The sequence below is a fragment of the Pongo pygmaeus genome, chromosome 4, assembly GCF_028885625.2.
Source record: "Pongo pygmaeus isolate AG05252 chromosome 4, NHGRI_mPonPyg2-v2.0_pri, whole genome shotgun sequence".
Lineage (NCBI taxonomy): Eukaryota > Metazoa > Chordata > Mammalia > Primates > Hominidae > Pongo > Pongo pygmaeus.
In genome coordinates, this window is record NC_072377.2 from 52,850,900 (window position 1) to 52,876,665 (window position 25,766).

A 25,766-nucleotide genomic window follows, 5' to 3' on the forward strand; every position below is an offset into this window, starting at 1 on the left:
TGTTTAGGTTTTATGTGAAGTTATACTCTTGTCCCCCATAGGCCTCAAAGCGCTCTGAATGAACACTTGCAGATTCTACGAAAAGAGTGTTTCAAAACTCCTCTATCAAAACAAAGGATCAACTCTGTGAGTTGAATGCAACTTCACAAAGCCGTTTCAGAGAATGCACCTTTCTAGTTTTTGTGTGAAGATATTCCCGTTTCCAAAGAAGGCCTCAATGAGCTCCAAATATAAACTGGCAGATTCTGCAAAAACACTGTTTCAAAACTGCTCTATGAAAAGGAATGTTCAACTCTGTGAGTTGAATGCAAGCATCAGAGTGTAGTTTCTGAGAATGCTTCTGTCTGGTTTTAATATGAAGATATTTCCTTTGACACATTAGGTCTCAGGGCGCTCCGAAAGAATACTTGCGGATTCTGTCAGAAGAGGGTTTCCAAAGTGCTCCATCAAAAGAAATGTTCTACTCTGTGAGTGGAAAGCAAACATCACAAAGCAGTTTCAGAGAATACTTCTGTCTAGTTTTTAGGCGAAGAAATTCCCATTTCCAACGAAGGTCTCGAAGAGCTCCCAATGTTCCCTTGCAGATTCTGCAAAAACACTGTTTCAAAACTGCTCTATGAACAGAAAGGTTCAACTCGGTGAGTTGAAAGCACAAATCCTAAAGAAGTTTCTTAGAATGCTCCTGCCCAGTTTTTAGGTGATGATATTTCCTCTTCCACCATAAGACTCAAAGCACCCCGAATGAACACTTGCACATTCCACAAAAAGAGTGTTTCAAAACTGCTCAAGCAACAGAAAGGTTCAACTCTGTGAGTTTAATGCACACATGAAAAAGCACTTTCAAGTAATGCTTCCGTCCAGTTTCTAGGTGAAGAAATGACCGTTTCCAAAGAATGCCTCGAAGAGTTCCAAATATCCACTTACAGATTCTGAAGAAAACAATGTTTCGATGTTGCTCATTCAAATCAAGGTTCAACTCTCTGAGATGAATGCACACATCATAAAGAAGTTTCTGTGAATGCTTCTACCCTGTTTTTATGTGATGATATTTCCTATTCCACCATAAGCCTCAAAGCGCTCCGAATGAACACTTGCGCATTCCACAAAAAGAGTGCTTCAAAACTGCTCTATCAATAGGAAGGTTCAATTCTGTGAGCTGAATGCACACATCATAAAGAAGTTTCTGAGAATACTTCTGTCTAGTGTTTAGGTGAAGATATTTCCTTTTCCACCACAGGCCTCAAAGCGCTCCGTATGAATACTTGCAGACTACACACAATAGTGTTTCAAAACTGCTCTAACAAGAGAAAGGTTCAACTCTGTAAGTTGAGTGCACACATCACAAAGCAGTTTCAGAGAGTGTTTCTGTCTAGTTTGTATGTGAAGAAATTCCCGTTTCCAACGAAGGCCTCCAAGAGCTCCCAATATCCACTTGCAGATTCTGCACAAACACAGTTTCATAACTGCCCCATCCAAAGGAATATTGAACCCTGTGAGTTGAATCCACACATATTAAATCATTTTCTCAGAATGCTTCTGCATAGTTTTCATGTGAAGATATTTCTTATTCCACTATAGGGCTGGAAGCGCTCTAAATGAACACTTGAGGATTCTGCAAAAAGACACTTTGACAACTGCTCTTTCAAAAGAAAGGTGCAACTGTGTGAGTTGAATGCAAACATCACAAAGCAGTTTCAGAGACTGCTTCTGTCTAGCTGTAATGTGAACAAATTCCCGTTTCCAACGAAGGCCTCAAATCTCCACATATCCACTTGCAGATTCTGCAAAAGCAGTGTTTCAAAACTGCTCTATCAAAAGGAAGGTTCATCTCTGTGAGTTGAGTGCACACATCATAAAGTAGTTTCCGAGAATGCTTCCGTCTAGTTTTTACGTGACGCTATTTCCTTTTCCACCACTGGCCTCAAAGCGCTCCGAATGAACACTTGCAGATTCTACAAAAAGAGTGTTTCTAAACTGAACTCACAACAGAAAGGTTCAGATCCGTGAATTGAATGCACGCATCAGAAAGCAGATTCAGGGAATGCTTCTGTTTGGGTTTTAGGTGAAGATATATTCTTTACACCCATAGGCCTCAAAGCGCTCTGAATGAACACTTGCAGATTCTACGAAAAGAGTGTTTCAAAACGGCTCTATCAAAACAAAGGATCAACTCTGTGAGTTGAATGCAACTTCACAAAGCCGTTTCAGAGAATGCTTCTTTCTAGTTTTTGTGTGAAGATATTCCCGTTTCCAAAGAAGGCCTCAATGAGCTCCAAATATCCACTGGCAGATTCTGCAAAAACACTGTTTCAAAACTGCTCTATCAAAAGGAAGTTTCAACTCTGTGAGTTGAATGCAAGCATCAGAGAGTAGTTTCTGAGAATGCTTCTGTCTGGTTTTAATATGAAGATATTTCCTTTTACACATTAGGTCTCAGGGCGCTCCGAAAGAATACTTGCGGATTCTGTCAGAAGAGGGTTTCCAAAGTGCTCCATCAAAAGAAATGTTCTACTCTGTGAGTGGAAAGCAAACATCACAAAGCAGTTTCAGAGAAGGCTTCTGTCTAGTTTTTAGGCGAAGAAATTCCCATTTCCAACGAAGGTCTCGAAGAGCTCCCAATATTCCCTTGCAGATTCTGAAAAAACACTGTTTCAAAACTGCTCTATGAACAGAAGGGTTCAACTCGGTGAGTTGAAAGCACAAATCCTAAAGAAGTTTCTTAGAATGCTCCTGCCCAGTTTTTAGGTGATGATATTTCCTCTTCCACCATAAGACTCAAAGCACCCCGAATGAACACTTGCACATTCCACAAAAAGAGTGTTTCAAAACTGCTCAAGCAACAGAAAGGTTCAACTCTGTGAGTTGAATGCACACGTGAAAAAGCACTTTCAAATAATGCTTCCGTCCAGTTTCTAGGTGAAGAAATTACCGTTTCCAAAGAATGCCTCGAAGAGTTCCAAATATCCACTTACAGATTCTGAAGAAAACAATGTTTCGATGCTGCTCATTCAAATCAAGGTTCAGCTCTCTGAGATGAATGCACACATCATAAAGAAGTTTCTGTGAATGCTTCTACCCTGTTTTTATGTGATGATATTTCCTCTTCCACCATAAGCCTCAAAGCGCTCCGAATGAACACTTGCGCATTCCACAAAAGGAGTGCTTCAAAACTGCTCTATCAATAGGAAGGTTCAATTCTGTGAGCTGAATGCACACATCATAAAGAAGTTTCTGAGAATGCTTCTGTCTAGTGTTTAGGTGAAGATATTTCCTTTTCCACCACAGGCCTCAAAGCCCTCCATATGAACACTTGCAGACTACACACAATAGTGTTTCAAAACTGCTCTAACAAGAGAAAGGTTCAACTCTGTAAGTTGAGTGCACACATCACAAAGCAGTTTCAGAGAGTGTTTCTGTCTAGTTTGTATGTGAAGAAATTCCCGTTTCCAACGAAGGCCTCCAAGAGCTCCCAATATCCACTTGCAGATTCTGCACAAACACAGTTTCATAACTGCCCCATCCAAAGGAATATTGAACCCTGTGAGTTGAATTCACACATATTAAATCATTTTCTCAGAACGCTTCTGCATAGTTTTCATGTGAAGATATTTCTTATTCCACTATAGGGCTGGAAGCGCTATAAATGAACACTTGAGGATTCTGCAAAAAGACACTTTGACAGCTGCTCTTTCAAAAGAAAGGTGCAACTGCGTGAGTTGAATGCAAACATCACAAAGCAGTTTCAGAGACTGCTTCTGTCTAGCTGTAATGTGAACAAATTCCCGTTTCCAACGAAGGCCTCAAATCTCCACCTATCCACCTGCAGATTCTGCAAAAGCAGTGTTTCAAAACTGCTCTATCGAAAGTAAGGTTCATCTCTGTGGGTTGAGTGCACACATCATAAGGTAGTTTCCGAGAATGCTTCCGTCTAGTTTTTATGTGACGCTATTTCCTTTTCCACCACTGGCCTCAAAGCGCTCCGAATGAACACTTGCAGATTCTACAAAAAGAGTGTTTCTAAACTGAACTCACAACAGAAAGGTTCAGATCCATGAATTGAATGCACGCATCAGAAAGCAGATTCAGGGAATGCTTCTGTTTAGGTTTTAGTTGAAGATATATTGTTTTCCCCCATAGGCCTCAAAGCGCTCTGAATGAACACTTGCAGATTCTACGAAAAGAGTGTTTCAAAACGGCTCTATCAAAACAAAGGATCAACTCTGTGAGTTGAATGCAACTTCACAAAGCCGTTTCAGAGAATGCTTCTTTCTAGTTTTTGTGTGAAGATATTCCCGTTTCCAAAGAAGGCCTCAATGAGCTCCAAATATCCACTGGCAGATTCTGCAAAAACACTGTTTCAAAACTGCTCTATCAAAAGGAAGGTTCAACTCTGTGAGTTGAATGCAAGCATCAGAGAGTAGTTTCTGAGAATGCTTCTGTCTGGTTTTAATATGAAGATATTTCCTTTGACACATTAGGTCTCAGGGCGCTCCGAAAGAATACTTGCGGATTCTGTCAGAAGAGGGTTTCCAAAGTGCTCCATCAAAAGAAATGTTCTACTCTGTGAGTGGAAAGCAAACATCACAAAGCAGTTTCAGAGAATGCTTCTGTCTAGTTTTTAGGCGAAGAAATTCCCATTTCCAACGAAGGTCTCGAAGAGCTCCCAATATTCCCTTGCAGATTCTGCAAAAACACTGTTTCAAAACTGCTCTATGAACAGAAGGGTTCAACTCGGTGAGTTGAAAGCACAAATCCTAAAGAAGTTTCTTAGAATGCTCCTGCCCAGTTTTTAGGTGATGATATTTCCTCTTCCACCATAAGACTCAAAGCACCCCGAATGAACACTTGCACATTCCACAAAAAGAGTGTTTCAAAACTGCTCAAGCAACAGAAAGGTTCAACTCTGTGAGTTGAATGCACACATGAAAAAGCACTTTCAAATAATGCTTCCGTCCAGTTTCTAGGTGAAGAAATTACCGTTTCCAAAGAATGCCTCGAAGAGTTCCAAATATCCACTTACAGATTCTGAAGAAAACAATGTTTCGATGTTGCTCATTCAAATCAAGGTTCAGCTCCCTGAGATGAATGCACACATCATAAAGAAGTTTCTGTGAATGCTTCTACCCTGTTTTTATGTGATGATATTTCCTCTTCCACCAGAAGCCTCAAAGCGCTCCGAATGAACACTTGCGCATTCCACAAAAAGAGTGCTTCAAAACTGCTCTATCAATAGGAAGGTTCAATTCTGTGAGCTGAATGCACACATCATAAAGAAGTTTCTGAGAATGCTTCTGTCTAGTGTTTAGGTGAAGATATTTCCTTTTCCACCACAGGCCTCAAAGCGCTCCGTATGAACACTTGCAGATTACAGATTACACACAATAGTGTTTCAAAACTGCTCTAACAAGAGAAAGGTTCAACTCTGTAAGTTGAGTGCACACATCACAAAGCAGTTTCAGAGAGTGTTTCTGTCTAGTTTGTATGTGAAGAAATTCCCGTTTCCAACGAAGGCCTCCAAGAGCTCCCAATATCCACTTGCAGATTCTGCACAAACACAGTTTCATAACTGCCCCATCCAAAGGAATATTGAACCCTGTGAGTTGAATCTACACATATTAAATCATTTTCTCAGAATGCTTCTGCATAGTTTTCATGTGAAGATATTTCTTATTCCACTATAGGGCTGGAAGCGCTCTAAATGAACACTTGAGGATTCTGCAAAAAGACACTTTGACAACTGCTCTTTCAAAAGAAAGGTGCAACTGTGTGAGTTGAATGCAAACATCACAACGCAGTTTCAGAGACTTCTTCTGTCTAGCTGTAATGTGAACAAATTCCCGTTTCCAACGAAGGCCTCAAATCTCCACATATCCACTTGCAGATTCTGCAAAAGCAGTGTTTCAAAACTGCTCTATCGAAAGGAAGGTTCATCTCTGTGGGTTGAGTGCACACATCATAAAGTAGTTTCCGAGAATGCCTCTGTCTAGTTTTTATGTGACGCTATTTCCTTTTCCAGCACTGGCCTCAAAGCGCTCCGAATGAACACTTGCAGATTCTACAAAAAGAGTGTTTCTAAACTGAACTCACAACAAAAAGGTTCAGATCTGTGAATTGAATGCACGCATCACAAAGCAGATTCAGGGAATGCTTCTGTTTAGATTTTAGTTGAAGATATATTCTTTTCCCCCATAGGCCTCAAGGCGCTCTGAATGAAAACTTGCAGATTCGACGAAAAGAGTGTTTCAAAACGGCTCTATCAAAACAAAGGATCAATTCTGTGAGTTGAATGCAACTTCACAAAGCCGTTTCAGAGAATGCTTCTTTCTAGTTTTTGTGTGAAGATATTCCCGTTTCCAAAGAAGGCCTCAATGAACTCCACATATCCACTGGCAGATTCCGCAAAAACACTGTTTCAAAACTGCTCTATCAAAAGGAAGGTTCAACTCTGTGAGTTGAATTCAAGCATCAGAGAGTAGTTTCTGAGAATGCTTCTGTCTGGTTTTAATATGAAGGTATTTTCTTTTACACATTAGGTCTCAGGGCGCTCCGAAAGAATACTTGCGGATTCTGTCAGAAGAGGGTTTCCGAAGTGCTCCATCAAAAGAAAGGTACCACTCTGTGAGTGGAAAGCAAACATCACAAAGCAGTTTCAGAGAATGCTTCTGTCTAGTTTTTAGGCAAAGAAATTCCCATTTCCAACGAAGGTCTCGAAGAACTCCCAATATTCCCTTGCAGATTCTGCAAAAACACTGTTTCAAAACTGCTCTATGAACAGAAAGGTTCAACTCGGTGAGTTGAAAGCACAAATCCTAAAGAAGATTCTTAGAATGCTCCTGCCCAGTTTTTAGGAGATGATATTTCCTCTTCCACCATAAGACTCAAAGCACCCCGAATGAACACTTGCACATTCCACAAAAAGAGTGTTTCAAAACTGCTCAAGCAACAGAAAGGTTCAACTCTGTGAGTTGAATGCACACATGAAAAAGCACTTTCAAATAATGCTTCCGTCCAGTTTCTAGGTGAAGAAATTACCGTTTCCAAAGAATGCCTCGAACAGTTCCAAATATCCACTTACAGATTCTGAAGAAAACAATGTTTCGACGTTGCTCATTCAAATCAAGGTTCAACTCTCTGAGATGAATGCACACATCATAAAGAAGTTTCTGTGAATGCTTCTACCCTGTTTTCATGTGATGATATTTCCTCTTCCACCATAAGCCTCCAAGCGCTCCGAATGAACACTTGCGCATTCCACAAAAAGAGTGCTTCAAAACTGCTCTATCAACAGGGAGGTTCAATTCTGTGAGCTGAATGCACACATCATAAAGAAGTTTCTGAGAATGCTTCTGGCTAGTGTTTAGGTGAAGATATTACCTTTTCCACCACAGGCCTCAAAGCGCTCCGTATGAACACTTGAAGATTACAGATTACACACCATAGTGTTTCAAAACGACTCTAACAAGAGAAAGGTTCGCCTCTGTAAGTTGAGTGCACACATCACAAAGCAGTTTCAGAGAGTGTTTCTGTCTAGTTGGTATGTGAAGAAATTCCCGTTTGCAACGAAGGCCTCCAAGAGCTCCCAATATCCACTTGCAGATTCTGCACAAACACAGTTTCATAACTGCCCCATCCAAAGGAATATTGAACCCTGTGAGTTGAATCTACACATATTAAATCATTTTCTCAGAATGCTTCTGCATAGTTTTCATGTGAAGATATTTCTTATTCCACTATAGGGCTGGAAGCGCTCTAAATGAACAATTGAGGATTCTGCAAAAAGACACTTTGACAACTGCTCTTTCAAAAGAAAGGTGCAACTGTGTGAGTTGAATGCAAACATCACAACGCAGTTTCAGAGACTGCTTCTGTCTAGCTGTAATGTGAACAAATTCCCGTTTCCAACGAAGGCCTCAAATCTTCACATATCCACTTGCAGATTCTGCAAAAGCAGTGTTTCAAAACTGCTCTATCGAAAGGAAGGTTCATCTCTGTGGGTTGAGTGCACACATCATAAAGTAGTTTCCGAGAATGCTTCTGTCTAGTTTTTATGTGACGCTATTTCCTTTTCCAACACTGGCCTCGAAGCGCTCCGAATGAACACTTGCAGATTCTACAAAAAGAGTGTTTCTAAACTGAACTCACAACAAAAAGGTTCAGATCTGTGAATTGAATGCACGCATCACAAAGCAGATTCAGGGAATGCTTCTGTTTAGGTTTTAGGTGAAGATATATTCTTTTCCCCCATAGGCCTCAAAGCGCTCTGAATGAACACTTGCAGATTCTACGAAAAGAGTGTTTCAAAACGGCTCTATCAAAACAAAGGATCAACTCTGTGAGTTGAATGCAACTTCACAAAGCCGTTTCAGAGAATGCTTCTTTCTAGTTTTTGTGTGAAGATATTCCCGTTTCCAAAGAAGGCCTCAATGAGCTCCAAATATCCACTGGCAGATACTGCAAAAACACTGTTTCAAAACTGCTCTATCAAAAGGAAGGTTCAACTCTGTGAGTTGAATGCAAGCATCGGAGAGTAGTTTCTGAGAATGCTTCTGTCTGGTTTTAATATGAAGATATTTCCTTTTACACATTAGGTCTCAGTGCGCTCCGAAGGAATACTTGCGGATTCTGTCAGAAGAGGGTTTCCGAAGTGCTCCATCAAAAGAAAGGTACCACTCTGTGAGTGGAAAGCAAACATCACAAAGCAGTTTCAGAGAATGCTTCTGTCTAGTTTTTAGGCGAAGAAATTCCCATTTCCAACGAAGGTCTCGAAGAGCTCCCAATATTCCCTTGCAGATTCTGCAAAAACACTGTTTCAAAACTGCTCTATGAACAGAAAGGTTCAACTCGGTGAGTTGAAAGCACAAATCCTAAAGAAGTTTCTTAGAATGCTCCTGCCCAGTTTTTAGGTGATGATATTTCCTCTTCCACCATAAGACTCAAAGCACCCCGAATGAACACTTGCACATTCCACAAAAAGAGTGTTTCAAAACTGCTCAAGCAACAGAAAGGTTCAACTCTGTGAGTTGAATGCACACATGAAAAACCAGTTTCAAATAATGCTTCCGTCCAGTTTCTAGGTGAAGAAATTACCGTTTCCAAAGAATGCCTCGAACAGTTCCAAATATCCACTTACAGATTTTGAAGAAAACAATGTTTGGATGTTGCTCATTCAAATCAAGGTTCAACTCTCTGAGGTGAATGCACACATCATAAAGAAGTTTCTGTGAATGCTTCTACCCTGTTTTTATGTGATGATATTTCCTCTTCCGCCATAAGCCTCCAAGCGCTCCGAATGAACACTTGCGCATTCCACAAAAAGAGTGCTTCAAAACTGCTCTATCAACAGGCAGGTTCAATTCTGTGAGCTGAATGCACACATCATAAAGAAGTTTCTGAGAATGCTTCTGGCTAGTGTTTAGGTGAAGATATTACCTTTTCCACCACAGGCCTCAACGCGCTCCGTATGAACACTTGCAGATTACAGATTACACACAATAGTGTTTCAAAACGACTCTAACAAGAGAAAGGTTCGCCTCTCTAAGTTGAGTGCACACATCACAAAGCAGTTTCAGAGAGTGTTTCTGTCTAGTTTGTATGTGAAGAAATTCCCGTTTCCAACGAAGGCCTCCAAGAGCTCCCAATATCCACTTGCAGATTCTGCACAAACACAGTTTCATAACTGCCCCATCCAAAGGAATATTGAACCCTTTGAGTTGAATCTACACATATTAAATCATTTTCTCAGAATGCTTCTGCATAGTTTTCATGTGAAGATATTTCTTATTCCACTATAGGGCTGGAAGCGCTCTAAATGAACACTTGAGGATTCTGCAAAAAGACACTTTGACAACTGCTCTTTCAAAAGAAAGGTGCAACTGTGTGAGTTGAATGCAAACATCACAACGCAGTTTCAGAGACTGCTTCTGTCTAGCTGTAATGTGAACAAATTCCCGTTTCCAACGAAGGCCTCAAATCTCCACATATCCACTTGCAGATTCTGCAAAAGCAGTGTTTCAAAACTGCTCTATCGAAAGGAAGGTTCATCTCTGTGGGTTGAGTGCACACATCATAAAGTAGTTTCCGAGAATGCTTCTGTCTAGTTTTTATGTGACGCTATTTCCTTTTCCACCACTGGCCTCAAAGCGCTCCGAATGAACACTTGCAGATTCTACAAAAAGAGTGTTTCTAAACTGAACTCACAACAAAAAGGTTCAGATCTGTGAATTGAATGCACGCATCACAAAGCAGATTCAGGGAATGCTTCTGTTTAGGTTTTAGGTGAAGATATATTCTTTTCCCCCATAGGCCTCAAAGCGCTCTGAATGAACACTTGCAGATTCTACGAAAAGAGTGTTTCAAAACTGCTCTATCAAAACAAAGGATCAACTCTGTGAGTTGAATGCAACTTCACAAAGCCGTTTCAGAGAATGCTTCTTTCTAGTTTTTGTGTGAAGATATTCCCGTTTCCAAAGAAGGCCTCAATGAGCTCCAAATATCCACTGGCAGATTCTGCAAAAACACTGTTTCAAAACTGCTCTATCAAAAGGAAGGTTCAACTCTGTGAGTTGAATGCAAGCATCGGAGAGTAGTTTCTGAGAATGCTTCTGTCTGGTTTTAATATGAAGATATTTCCTTTTACACATTAGGTCTCAGTGCGCTCCGAAGGAATACTTGCGGATTCTGTCAGAAGAGGGTTTCCGAAGTGCTCCATCAAAAGAAAGGTACCACTCTGTGAGTGGAAAGCAAACATCACAAAGCAGTTTCAGAGAATGCTTCTGTCTAGTTTTTAGGCGAAGAAATTCCCATTTCCAACGAAGGTCTTGAAGAGCTCCCAATATTCCCTTGCAGATTCTGCTAAAACACTGTTTCAAAACTGCTCTATGAACAGAAAGGTTCAACTCGGTGAGTTGAAAGCACAAATCCTAAAGAAGTTTCTTAGAATGCTCCTGCCCAGTTTTTAGGTGATGATATTTCCTTTTCCACCATAAGACTCAAAGCACCCCGAATGAACACTTGCACATTCCACAAAAAGAGTGTTTCAAAACTGCTCAAGCAACAGAAAGGTTCAACTCTGTGAGTTGAATGGACACATGAAAAAGCACTTTCAAATAATGCTTCCGTCCAGTTTCTAGGTGAAGAAATTACCGTTTCCAAAGAATGCCTCGAAGAGTTCCAAATATCCACTTACAGATTCTGAAGAAAACAATGTTTCAATGTTGCTCATTCAAATCAAGGTTCAACTCTCTGAGATGAATGCACACATCATAAAGAAGTTTCTGTGAATGCTTCTACCCTGTATTTATGTGATGATATTTCCTCTTCCACCATAAGCCTCCAAGCGCTCCGAATGAACACTTGCGCATTCCACAAAAAGAGTGCTTCAAAACTGCTCTATCAACAGGGAGGTTCAATTCTGTGAGCTGAATGCACACATCATAAAGAAGTTTCTGAGAATGCTTCTGGCTTGTGTTTAGGTGAAGATATTACCTTTTCCACCACAGGCCTCAAAGCGCTCCGTATGAACACTTGCAGATTACAGATTACACACAATAGTGTTTCAAAACGACTCTAACAAGAGAAAGGTTCACCTCTGTAAGTTGAGTGCACACATCACAAAGCAGTTTCAGAGAGTGTTTCTGTCTAGTTTGTATGTGAAGAAATTCCCGTTTCCAACGAAGGCCTCCAAGAGCTCCCAATATCCACTTGCAGATTCTGCACAAACACAGTTTCATAACTGCCCCATCCAAAGGAATATTGAACCCTGTGAGTTGAATCTACACATATTAAATCATTTTCTCAGAATGCTTCTGCATAGTTTTCATGTGAAGATATTTCTTATTCCACTATAGGGCTGGAAGCGCTCTAAATGAACACTTGAGGATTCTGCAAAAAGACACTTTGACAACTGCTCTTTCAAAAGAAAGGTGCAACTGTGTGAGTTGAATGCAAACATCACAACGCAGTTTCAGAGACTGCTTCTGTCTAGCTGTAATGTGAACAAATACCCGTTTCCAACGAAGGCCTCAAATCTCCACATATCCACTTGCAGATTCTGCAAAAGCAGTGTTTCAAAACTGCTCTATCGAAAGGAAGGTTCATCTCTGTGGGTTGAGTGCACACATCATAAAGTAGTTTCCGAGAATGCATCTGTCTAGTTTTTATGTGACGCTATTTCCTTTTCCACCACTGGCCTCAAAGCGCTCCGAATGAACACTTGCAGATTCTACAAAAAGAGTGTTTCTAAACTGAACTCACAACAAAAAGGTTCAGATCTGTGAATTGAATGCACGCATCACAAAGCAGATTCAGGGAATGCTTCTGTTTAGATTTTAGTTGAAGATATATTCTTTTCCCCCATAGGCCTCAAGGCGCTCTGAATGAAAACTTGCAGATTCGACGAAAAGAGTGTTTCAAAACGGCTCTATCAAAACAAAGGATCAATTCTGTGAGTTGAATGCAACTTCACAAAGCCGTTTCAGAGAATGCTTCTTTCTAGTTTTTGTGTGAAGATATTCCCGTTTCCAAAGAAGGCCTCAATGAACTCCACATATCCACTGGCAGATTCTGCAAAAACACTGTTTCAAAACTGCTCTATCAAAAGGAAGGTTCAACTCTGTGAGTTGAATGCAAGCATCGGAGAGTAGTTTCTGAGAATGCTTCTGTCTGGTTTTAATATGAAGGTATTTCCTTTTACACATTAGGTCTCAGGGCGCTCCGAAAGAATACTTGCGGATTCTGTCAGAAGAGGGTTTCCGAAGTGCTCCATCAAAAGAAAGGTACCACTCTGTGAGTGGAAAGCAAACATCACAAAGCAGTTTCAGAGAATGCTTCTGTCTAGTTTTTAGGCGAAGAAATTCCCATTTCCAACGAAGGTCTCGAAGAACTCCCAATATTCCCTTGCAGATTCTGCAAAAACACTGTTTCAAAACTGCTCTATGAACAGAAAGGTTCAACTCGGTGAGTTGAAAGCACAAATCCTAAAGAAGATTCTTAGAATGCTCCTGCCCAGTTTTTAGGAGATGATATTTCCTCTTCCACCATAAGACTCAAAGCACCCCGAATGAACACTTGCCCATTCCACAAAAAGAGTGTTTCAAAACTGCTCAAGCAACAGAAAGGTTCAACTCTGTGAGTTGAATGCACACATGAAAAAGCAGTTTCAAATAATGCTTCCTTCCAGTTTCTAGGTGAAGAAATTACCGTTTCCAAAGAATGCCTCGAAGAGTTCCAAATATCCACTTACAGATTCTGAAGGAAACAATGTTTCGATGTTGCTCATTCAAATCAAGGTTCAACTCTCTGAGATGAATGCACACATCATAAAGAAGTTTCTGTGAATGCTTCTACCCTGTTTTTATGTGATGATATATCCTCTTCCACCATAAGCCTCAAAGCGCTCCGAATGAACACTGGCGCATTCCACAAAAAGAGTGCTTCAAAACTACTCTATCAATAGGAAGGTTCAATTCTGTGAGCTGAATGCACACATCATAAAGAAGTTTCTGAGAATGCTTCTGTCTAGTGTTTAGGTGAAGATATTTCCTTTTCCACCACAGGCCTCAAAGCGCTCCGTATGAACACTTGCAGATTACAGATTACACACAATAGTGTTTCAAAACTGCTCTAACAAGAGAAAGGTTCAACTCTGTAAGTTGAGTGCACACATCACAAAGCAGTTTCAGAGAGTGTTTCTGTCTAGTTTGTATGTGAAGAAATTCCCGTTTCCAACGAAGGCCTCCAAGAGCTCCCAATATCCACTTGCAGATTCTGCACAAACACAGTTTCATAACTGCCCCATCCAAAGGAATATTGAACCCTGTGAGTTGAATCCACACATATTAAATCATTTTCTCAGAATGCTTCTGCATAGTTTTCATGTGAAGATATTTCTTATTCCACTATAGGGCTGGAAGCGCTCTAAATGAACACTTGAGGATTCTGCAAAAAGACACTTTGACAACTGCTCTTTCAAAAGAAAGGTGCAACTGTGTGAGTTGAATGCAAACATCACAAAGCAGTTTCAGAGACTGCTTCTGTCTAGCTGTAATGTGAACAAATTCCCGTTTCCAAAGAAGGCCTCAAATCTCCACATATCCACTTGCAGATTCTGCAAAAGCAGTGTTTCAAAACTGCTCTATCGAAAGTAAGGTTCATCTCTGTGGGTTGAGTGCACACATCATAAAGTAGTTTCTGAGAATGCTTCCGTCTAGTTTTTATGTGACGCTATTTCCTTTTCCACCACTGGCCTCAAAGCGCTCCGAATGAACACTTGCAGATTCTACAAAAAGAGTGTTTCTAAACTGAACTCACAAGAAAAAGGTTCAGATCTGTGAATTGAATGCACGCATCACAAAGCAGATTCAGGGAATGCTTCTGTTTAGGTTTTATGTGAAGATATACTCTTGTCCCCCATAGGCCTCAAAGCGCTCTGAATGAACCCTTGCAGATTCTACGAAAAGAGTGTTTCAAAACGGCTCTATCAAAAGAAAGGATCAACTCTGTGAGTTGAATGCAACTTCACAAAGCCGTTTCAGAGAATGCTTCTTTCTAGTTTTTGTGTGAAGATATTCCGGTTTCCAAAGAAGGCCTCAATGAGCTCCAAATATCCACTGGCAGATTCTGCAAAAACACTGTTTCAAAACTGCTCTATGAAAAGGAAGGTTCAACTCTGTGACTTGAATGCAAGCATCAGAGAGTAGTTTCTGAGAATGCTTCTGTCTGGTTTTAATATGAAGATATTTCCTTTTACACATTAGGTCTCAGGGCGCTCCGAAAGAATACTTGCGGATTCTGTCAGAAGAGGGTTTCCAAAGTGCTCCATCAAAAGAAATGTTCTACTCTGTGAGTGGAAAGCAAACATCACAAAGCAGTTTCAGAGAATGCTTCTGTCTAGTTTTTAGGCGAAGAAATTCCCATTTCCAACGAAGGTCTCGAAGAGCTCCCAATATTCCCCTGCAGATTCTGCAAAAACACTGTTTCAAAACTGCTCTATGAACAGAAAGGTTCAACTCGGTGAGTTGAAAGCACAAATCCTAAAGAAGTTTCTTAGAATGCTCCTGCCCAGTTTTTAGGTGATGATATTTCCTCTTCCACCATAAGACTCAAAGCACCCCGAATGAACACTTGCACATTCCACAAAAAGAGTGTTTCAAAACTGCTCAAGCAACAGAATGGTTCAACTCTGTGAGTTGAATGCACACATGAAAAAGCACTTTCAAATAATGCTTCCGTCCAGTTTCTAGGTGAAGAAATGTCCGTTTCCAAAGAATGCCTCGAAGAGTTCCAAATATCCACTTACAGATTCTGAAGGAAACAATGTTTCGATGTTGCTCATTCAAATCAAGGTTCAACTCGCTGAGATGAATCCACACATCATAAAGAAGTTTCTGTGAATGCTTCTACCCTGTTTTTATGTGATGATATTTCCTCTTCCACCATAAGCCTCAAAGCGCTCCGAATGAACACTTGCGCATTCCACAAAAAGAGTGCTTCAAAACTGCTCTATCAATAGGAAGGTTCAATTCTGTGAGCTGAATTCACACATCATAAAGAAGTTTCTGAGAATGCTTCTGTCTAGTGTTTAGGTGAAGATATTTCCTTTTCCACCACAGGCCTCAAAGCGCTCCGTATGAACACTTGCAGATTACAGATTACACACAATAGTGTTTCAAAACTGCTCTAACAAGAGAAAGGTTCAACTCTGTAAGTTGAGTGCACACATCACAAAGCAGTTTCAGAGAGTGTTTCTGTCTAGTTTGTATGTGAAGAAATTCCCGTTTCCAACGAAGGCCTCCAAGAGCTCCCAATATCCACTTGCAGATTCTGCACAAACACAGTTTCATAACTGCCCCATCCAAAGGAATATTGAACCCTGTGAGTTGAATCCACACATATTAAATCATTTTCTCAGAATGCTTCTGCATAGTTTTCATGTGAAGATATTTCTTATTCCACTATAGGGCTGGAAGCGCTCTAAATGAACACTTGAGGATTCTGCAAAAAGACACTTTGACAACTGCTCTTTCAAAAGAAAGGTGCAACTGTGTGAGTTGAATGCAAACATCACAAAGCAGTTTCAGAGACTGCTTCTGTCTAGCTGTAATGTGAACAAATTCCCGTTTCCAACGAAGGCCTCATATCTCCACATATCGACTTGCAGATTCTGCAAAAGCAGTGTTTCAAAACTGCTCTATCAAAAGGAAGGTTCATCTCTGTGAGTTGAGTGCACACATCATAAAGTAGTTTCCGAGAATGCTTCCGTCTAGTTTTTACGTGACGCTATTTCCTTTTCCACCACTGGCCTCAAAGCGCTCCGAATGAACACTTGCAGATTCTACAAAAAGAGAGTTTCTAAACTGAACTCACAACAGAAAGGTTCAGATCCGTGAATTGAATGCATGCATCAGAAAGCAGATTCAGGGAATGCTTCTGTTTGGTTTTAGGTGAAGATATATTCTTTACCCCCATAGGCCTCAAAGCGCTCTGAATGAACACTTGCAGATTCTACGAAAAGAGTGTTTCATAACGGCTCTATCAAAAGAAAGGATCAACTCTGTGAGTTGAATGCAACTTCACAAAGCCGTTTCAGAGAATGCTTCTTTCTAGTTTTTGTGTGAAGATATTCCCGTTTCCAAAGAAGGCCTCAATGAGCTCCAAATATCCACTGGCAGATTCTGCAAAAACACTGTTTCAAAACTGCTCTATGAAAAGGAAGGTTCAACTCTGTGACTTGAATGCAAGCATCAGAGAGTAGTTTCTGAGAATGCTTCTGTCTGGTTTTAATATGAAGATATTTCCTTTTACACATTAGGTCTCAGGGCGCTCCGAAAGAATACTTGCGGATTCTGTCAGAAGAGGGTTTCCAAAGTGCTCCATCAAAAGAAATGTTCTACTCTGTGAGTGGAAAGCAAACATCACAAAGCAGTTTCAGAGAATGCTTCTGTCTAGTTTTTAGGCGAAGAAATTCCCATTTCCAACGAAGGTCTCGAAGAGCTCCCAATATTCCCTTGCAGATTCTGCAAAAACACTGTTTCAAAACTGCTCTATGAACAGAAAGGTTCAACTCGGTGAGTTGAAAGCACAAATCCTAAAGAAGTTTCTTAGAATGCTCCTGCCCAGTTTTTAGGTGATGATATTTCCTCTTCCACCATAAGACTCAAAGCACCCCGAATGAACACTTGCACATTCCACAAAAGGAGTGTTTCAAAACTGCTCAAGCAACAGAAAGGTTCAACTCTGTGAGTTGAATGCGCACACGAAAAAGCAGTTTCAAATAATGCTTCCGTCCAGTTTCTAGGTGAAGAAATTACCGTTTCCAAAGAATGCCTCGAAGAGTTCCAAATATCCACTTACAGATTCTGAAGAAAACAATGTTTCGATGTTGCTCATTCAAATCAAGGTTCAACTCTCTGAGATGAATGCACACATCATAAAGAAGTTTCTGTGAATGCTTCTACCCTGTTTTTCTGTGATGATATTTCCTCTTCCACCATAAGCCTCAAAGCGCTCCGAATGAACACTTGCGCATTCCACAAAAAGAGTGCTTCAAAACTACTCTATCAATAGGAAGGTTCAATTCTGTGAGCTGAATGCACACATCATAAAGAAGTTTCTGAGAATGCTTCTGTCTAGTGTTTAGGTGAAGATATTTCCTTTTCCACCACAGGCCTCAAAGATCTCCGTATGAACACTTGCAGATTACAGATTACACACAATAGTGTTTCAAAACTGCTCTAACAAGAGAAAGGTTCAACTCTGTAAGTTGAGTGCACACATCACAAAGCAGTTTCAGAGAGTGTTTCTGTCTAGTTTGTATGTGAAGAAATTCCTGTTTCCAACGAAGGCTTCCAAGAGCTCCCAATATCCACTTGCAGATTCTGCACAAACACAGTTTCATAACTGCCCCATCCAAAGGAATATTGAACCCTGTGAGTTGAATCCACACATAGTAAATCATTTTCTCAGAAGGCTTCTGCATAGTTTTCATGTGAAGATATTTCTTATTCCACTACAGGGCTGGAAGCGCTCTAAATGAACACTTGAGGATTCTGCAAAAAGACACTTTGACAACTGCTCTTTCAAAAGAAAGGTGCAACTGTGTGAGTTGAATGCAAACATCACAAAGCAGTTTCAGAGACTGCTTCTGTCTAGCTGTAATGTGAACAAATTCCCGTTTCCAACGAAGGCCTCAAATCTCCACCTATCCACCTGCAGATTCTGCAAAAGCAGTGTTTCAAAACTGCTCTATCGAAAGGAAGGTTCATCTCTGTGGGATGAGTGCACACATCATAAAGTAGTTTCTGAGAATGCTTCCGTCTAGTTTTTATGTGACGCTATTTCCTTTTCCACCACTGGCCTCAAAGCGCTCCGAATGAACACTTGCAGATTCTACAAAAAGAGTATTTCTAAACTGAACTCACAACAAAAAGGTTCAAATCCGTGAATTAAATGCACGCATCAGAAAGCAGATTCAGAGAATGCTTCTGTTTATGTTTTAGGTGAAGATATATTCTTTTCCCCCATAGGCCTTAAAGCGCTCTGAATGAACACTTGCAGATTCTACAAAAAGAGTGTTTCAAAACGGCTCTATCAAAACAAAGGATCAACTCTGTGAGTTGAATGCAACTTCACAAAGCCGTTTCAGAGAATGCTTCTTTCTAGTTTTTGTGTGAAGATATTCCCGTTTCCAAAGAAGGCCTCAATGAGCTCCAAATATCCACTGGCAGATTCTGCAAAAACACTGTTTGAAAACTGCTCTATCAAAAGGAAGGTTCAACTCTGTGAGTTGAATGCAAGCATCAGAGAGTAGTTTCTGAGAATGCTTCTGTCTGGTTTTAATATGAAGATATTTCCTTTTACACATTAGGTCTCAGGGCGCTCCGAAAGAATACTTGCGGATTCTGTCAGAAGAGGGTTTCCAAAGTGCTCCATCAAAAGAAATGTTCTACTCTGTGAGTGGAAAGCAAACATCACAATGCAGTTTCAGAGAATGCTTCTGTCTAGTTTTTAGGTGAAGAAATTCCCATTTCCTAAGAAGGTCTCGAAGAGCTCCCAATATTCCCTTGCAGATTCTGCAAAAACACTGTTTCAAAACTGCTCTACGAACAGAAAGGTTCAACTCGGTGAGTTGAAAGCACAAATCCTAAAGAAGTTTCTTAGAATGCTCCTGCCCAGTTTTTAGGTGATGATATTTCCTCTTCCACCATAAGACCCAAAGCACCCCGAATGAACACTTGCACATTCCACAAAACGAGTGTTTCAAAACTGCTCAAGCAACAGAAAGGTTCAACTCTGTGAGTTGAATGCACACATGAAAAAGCACTTTCAAATAATGCTTCCGTCCAGTTTCTAGGTGAAGAAATTACCGTTTCCAAAGAATGCCTCGAAGAGTTCCAAATATCCACTTACAGATTCTGAAGAAAACAATGTTTCGATGCTGCTCATTCAAATCAAGGTTCAGCTCTCTGAGATGAATGCACACATCATAAAGAAGTTTCTGTGAATGCTTCTACCCTGTTTTTATGTGATGATATTTCCTCTTCCACCATAAGCCTCAAAGCGCTCCGAATGAACACTTGCGCATTCCACAAAAAGAGTGCTTCAAAACTGCTCTATCAATAGGAAGGTTCAATTCTGTGAGCTGAATGCACACATCATAAAGAAGTTTCTGAGAATGCTTCTGTCTAGGTTTTAGGTGAAGATATTTCCTTTTCCACCACAGGCCTCAAAGCTCTCCGTATGAACACTTGCAGATTACAGATTACACACAATAGTGTTTCAAAACTGCTCTAACAAGAGAAAGGTTCAACTCTGTAAGTTGAGTGCACACATCACAAAGCAGTTTCAGAGAGTGTTTCTGTCTAGTTTGTATGTGAAGAAATTCCCGTTTCCAACGAAGGCCTCCAAGAGCTCCCAATATCCACTTGCAGATTCTGCACAAACACAGTTTCATAACTGCCCCATCCAAAGGAATATTGAACCCTGTGAGTTGAATCCACACATATTAAATCATTTCCTCAGAACGCTTCTGCATAGTTTTCATGTGAAGATATTTCTTATTCCACTATAGGGCTGGAAGCGCTCTAAATGAACACTTGAGGATTCTGCAAAAAGACACTTTGACAACTGCTCTTTCAAAAGAAAGGTGCAACTGTGTGAGTTGAATGCAAACATCACAAAGCAGTTTCAGAGACTGCTTCTGTCTAGCTGTAATGTGAACAAATTCCCGTTTCCAACGAAGGCCTCAAATCTCCACATATCCACTTGCAGATTCTGCAAAAGCAGTGTTTCAAAACTGCTCTATCGAAAGGAAGGTTCATCTCTGTGGGTTGAGTGCACACATCATAAAGTAGTTTCCGAGAATGCTTCCGTGTAGTTTTTATGTGACGCTATTTCCTTTTCCACCACTGGCCTCAAAGCGCTCCGAATGAACACTTGCAGATTCTACAAAAAGAGTGTTTCTAAACTGAACTCACAACAGAAAGGTTCAGATCCGTGAACTGAATGCACGCATCAGAAAGCAGATTCAGGGTATGCTTCTGTTTAGGTTTTAGGTGAAGATATATTGTTTTCCCCCATAGGCCTCAAAGCGCTCTGAAGGAACACTTGCAGATTCTACGAAAAGAGTGTTTCAAAACTGCTCTATCAAAACAAAGGATCAACTCTGTGAGTTGAATGCAACTTCACAAAGCCGTTTCAGAGAATGCTTCTTTCTAGTTTTTGTGTGAAGATATTCCCGTTTCCAAAGAAGGCCTCAATGAGCTCCAAATATCCACTGGCAGATTCTGCAAAAACACTGTTTCAAAACTGCTCTATCAAAAGGAAGGTTCAACTCTGTGACTTAAATGCAAGCATCAGGGAGTATTTTCTGAGAATGCTTCTGTCTGGTTTTAATATGAAGATATTTCCTTTTACACATTAGGTCTCAGGGCGCTCCGAAAGAATACTTGCGGATTCTGTCAGAAGAGGGTTTCCAAAGTGCTCCATCAAAAGAAATGTTCTACTCTGTGAGTGGAAAGCAAACATCACAAAGCAGTTTCAGAGAAGGCTTCTGTCTAGTTTTTAGGCGAAGAAATTCCCATTTCCAACGAAGGTCTCGAAGAGCTCCCAATATTCCATTGCAGATTCTGCAAAAACACTGTTTCAAAACTGCTCTATGAACAGAAGGGTTCAACTCGGTGAGTTGAAAGCACAAATCCTAAAGAAGTTTCTTAGAATGCTCCTGCCCAGTTTTTAGGTGATGATATTTCCTCTTCCACCATAAGACTCAAAGCACCCCGAATGAACACTTGCACATTCCACAAAAAGAGTGTTTCAAAACTGCTCAAGCAACAGAAAGGTTCAACTCTGTGAGTTGAATGCACACATGAAAAAGCACTTTCAAATAATGCTTCCGTCCAGTTTCTAGGTGAAGAAATTACCGTTTCCAAAGAATTCCTCGAAGAGTTCCAAATATCCACTTACAGATTCTGAAGAAAACAATGTTTCGATGTTGCTCATTCAAATCAAGGTTCAACTCTCTGAGATGAATGCACACATGATAAAGAAGTTTCTGTGAATGCTTCTACCCTGTTTTTATGTGATGATATTTCCTCTTCCACCATAAGCCTCAAAGCGCTCCGAATGAACACTTGCGCATTCCACCAAAAGAGTGCTTCAAAACTGCTCTATCAATAGGAAGGTTCAATTCTGTGAGCTGAATGCACACATCATAAAGAAGTTTCTGAGAATGCTTCTGTCTAGTGTTTAGGTGAAGATATTTCCTTTTCCACCACAGGCCTCAAAGCGCTCCGTATGAACACTTGCAGATTACACACTATAGTGTTTCAAAACTGCTCTAACAAGAGAAAGGTTCAACTCTGTAAGTTGAGTGCACACATCACAAAGCAGTTTCAGAGAGTGTTTCTGTCTAGTTTGTATGTGAAGAAATTCCCGTTTCCAACGAAGGCCTCCAAGAGCTCCCAATATCCACTTGCAGATTCTGCACAAACACAGTTTCATAACTGCCCCATCCAAAGGAATATTGAACCCTGTGAGTTGAATCCACACATATTAAATCATTTTCTCAGAATGCTTCTGCATAGTTTTCATGTGAAGATATTTCTTATTCCACTATAGGGCTGGAAGCGCTCTAAATGAACACTTGAGGATTCTGCAAAAAGACACTTTGACAACTGCTCTTTCAAAAGAAAGGTGCAACTGTGTGAGTTGAATGCAAACATCACAAAGCAGTTTCAGAGACTGCTTCTGTCTAGCTGTAATGTGAACAAATTCCCGTTTCCAACGAAGGCCTCAAATCCCCACATATCCACTTGCAGATTCTGCAAAAGCAGTGTTTCAAAACTGCTCTATCGAAAGGAAGGTCCATCTCTGTGGGTTAAGTGCACACATCATAAAGTAGTTTCCGAGAATGCTTCCGTCTAGTTTTTATGTGACGCTATTTCCTTTTCCACCACTGGCCTCAAAGCGCTCCGAATGAACACTTGCAGATTCTACAAAAAGAGTGTTTCTAAACTGAACTCACAACAGAAAGGTTCAGATCCGTGAATTGAATGCACGCATCAGGAAGCAGATTCAGGGAATGCTTCTGTTTAGGTTTTAGGTGAAGATATATTCTTTTCCCCCATAGGCCTCAAAGCGCTCTGAATGAACACTTGCAGATTCTACGAAAAGAGTGTTTCAAAACGGCTCTATCAAAACAAAGGTTCAACTCTGTGAGTTGAATGCAACTTCACAAAGCCGTTTCAGAGAATGCTTCTTTCTAGTTTTTGTGTGAAGATATTCCCGTTTCCAAAGAAGGCCTCAATGAGCTCCAAATATCCACTGGCAGATTCTGCAAAAACACTGTTTGAAAACTGCTCTATCAAAAGGAAGGTTCAACTCTGTGAGTTGAATGCAAGCATCAGAGAGTAGTTTCTGAGAATGCTTCTGTCTGGTTTTAATATGAAGATATTTCCTTTTACACATTAGGTCTCAGGGCGCTCCGAAAGAATACTTGCGGATTCTGTCAGAAGAGGGTTTCCAAAGTGCTCCATCAAAAGAAATGTTCTACTCTGTGAGTGGAAAGCAAACATCACAAAGCAGTTTCAGAGAAGGCTTCTGTCTAGTTTTTAGGCGAAGAAATTCCCATTTCCAACGAAGGTCTCGAAGAGCTCCCAATATTCCATTGCAGATTCTGCAAAAACACTGTTTCAAAACTGCTCTATGAACAGAAGGGTTCAACTCGGTGAGTTGAAAGCACAAATCCTAAAGAAGTTTCTTAGAATGCTCCTGCCCAGTTTTTAGGTGATGATATTTCCTCTTCCACCATAAGACTCAAAGCACCCCGAATGAACACTTGCACATTCCACAAAAAGAGTGTTTCAAAACTGCTCAAGCAACAGAAAGGTTCAACTCTGTGAGTTGAATGCACACATGAAAAAGCACTTTCAAATAATGCTTCCGTCCAGTTTCTAGGTGAAGAAATTACCGTTTCCAAAGAATTCCTCGAAGAGTTCCAAATATCCACTTACAGATTCTGAAGAAAACAATGTTTCGATGTTGCTCATTCAAATCAAGGTTCAACTCTCTGAGATGAATGCACACATGATAAAGAAGTTTCTGTGAATGCTTCTACCCTGTTTTTATGTGATGATATTTCCTCTTCCACCATAAGCCTCAAAGCGCTCCGAATGAACACTTGCGCATTCCACCAAAAGAGTGCTTCAAAACTGCTCTATCAATAGGAAGGTTCAATTCTGTGAGCTGAATGCACACATCATAAAGAAGTTTCTGAGAATGCTTCTGTCTAGTGTTTAGGTGAAGATATTTCCTTTTCCACCACAGGCCTCAAAGCGCTCCGTATGAACACTTGCAGATTACACACTATAGTGTTTCAAAACTGCTCTAACAAGAGAAAGGTTCAACTCTGTAAGTTGAGTGCACACATCACAAAGCAGTTTCAGAGAGTGTTTCTGTCTAGTTTGTATGTGAAGAAATTCCCGTTTCCAACGAAGGCCTCCAAGAGCTCCCAATATCCACTTGCAGATTCTGCACAAACACAGTTTCATAACTGCCCCATCCAAAGGAATATTGAACCCTGTGAGTTGAATCCACACATATTAAATCATTTTCTCAGAATGCTTCTGCATAGTTTTCATGTGAAGATATTTCTTATTCCACTATAGGGCTGGAAGCGCTCTAAATGAACACTTGAGGATTCTGCAAAAAGACACTTTGACAACTGCTCTTTCAAAAGAAAGGTGCAACTGTGTGAGTTGAATGCAAACATCACAAAGCAGTTTCAGAGACTGCTTCTGTCTAGCTGTAATGTGAACAAATTCCCGTTTCCAACGAAGGCCTCAAATCCCCACATATCCACTTGCAGATTCTGCAAAAGCAGTGTTTCAAAACTGCTCTATCGAAAGGAAGGTCCATCTCTGTGGGTTAAGTGCACACATCATAAAGTAGTTTCCGAGAATGCTTCCGTCTAGTTTTTATGTGACGCTATTTCCTTTTCCACCACTGGCCTCAAAGCGCTCCGAATGAACACTTGCAGATTCTACAAAAAGAGTGTTTCTAAACTGAACTCACAACAGAAAGGTTCAGATCCGTGAATTGAATGCACGCATCAGGAAGCAGATTCAGGGAATGCTTCTGTTTAGGTTTTAGGTGAAGATATATTCTTTTCCCCCATAGGCCTCAAAGCGCTCTGAATGAACACTTGCAGATTCTACGAAAAGAGTGTTTCAAAACGGCTCTATCAAAACAAAGGTTCAACTCTGTGAGTTGAATGCAACTTCACAAAGCCGTTTCAGAGAATGCTTCTTTCTAGTTTTTGTGTGAAGATATTCCCGTTTCCAAAGAAGGCCTCAATGAGCTCCAAATATCCACTGGCAGATTCTGCAAAAACACTGTTTGAAAACTGCTCTATCAAAAGGAAGGTTCAACTCTGTGAGTTGAATGCAAGCATCAGAGAGTAGTTTCTGAGAATGCTTCTGTCTGGTTTTAATATGAAGATATTTCCTTTTACACATTAGGTCTCAGGGCGCTCCGAAAGAATACTTGCGGATTCTTTCAGAAGAGGGTTTCCAAAGTGCTCCATCAAAAGAAATGTTCTACTCTGTGAGTGGAAAGCAAACATCACAAAGCAGTTTCAGAGAATGCTTCTGTCTAGTTTTTAGGCGAAGAAATTCCCATTTCCTACGAAGGTCTCGAAGAGCTCCCAATATTCCCTTGCAGATTCTGCAAAAACACTGTTTCAAAACTCCTCTACGAACAGAAAGGTTCAACTCGGTGAGTTGAAAGCACAAATCCTAAAGAAGTTTCTTAGAATGCTCCTGCCCAGTTTTTAGGTGATGATATTTCCTCTTCCACCATAAGACTCAAAGCACCCCGAATGAACACTTGCACATTCCACAAAAAGAGTGTTTCAAAACTGCTCAAGCAACAGAAAGGTTCAACTCTGTGAGTTGAATGCACACATGAAAAAGCACTTTCTAATAATGCTTCCGTCCAGTTTCTAGGTGAAGGAATTACCGTTTCCAAAGAATGCCTCAAAGAGTTCCAAATATCCACTTACAGATTCTGAAGAAAACAATGTTTCGATGCTGCTCATTCAAATCAAGGTTCAGCTCTCTGAGATGAATGCACACATCATAAAGAAGTTTCTGTGAATGCTTCTACCCTGTTTTTATGTGATGATATTTCCTCTTCCACCATAAGCCTCAAAGCGCTCCGAATGAACACTTGCGCATTCCACAAAAAGAGTGCTTCAAAACTGCTCTATCAAT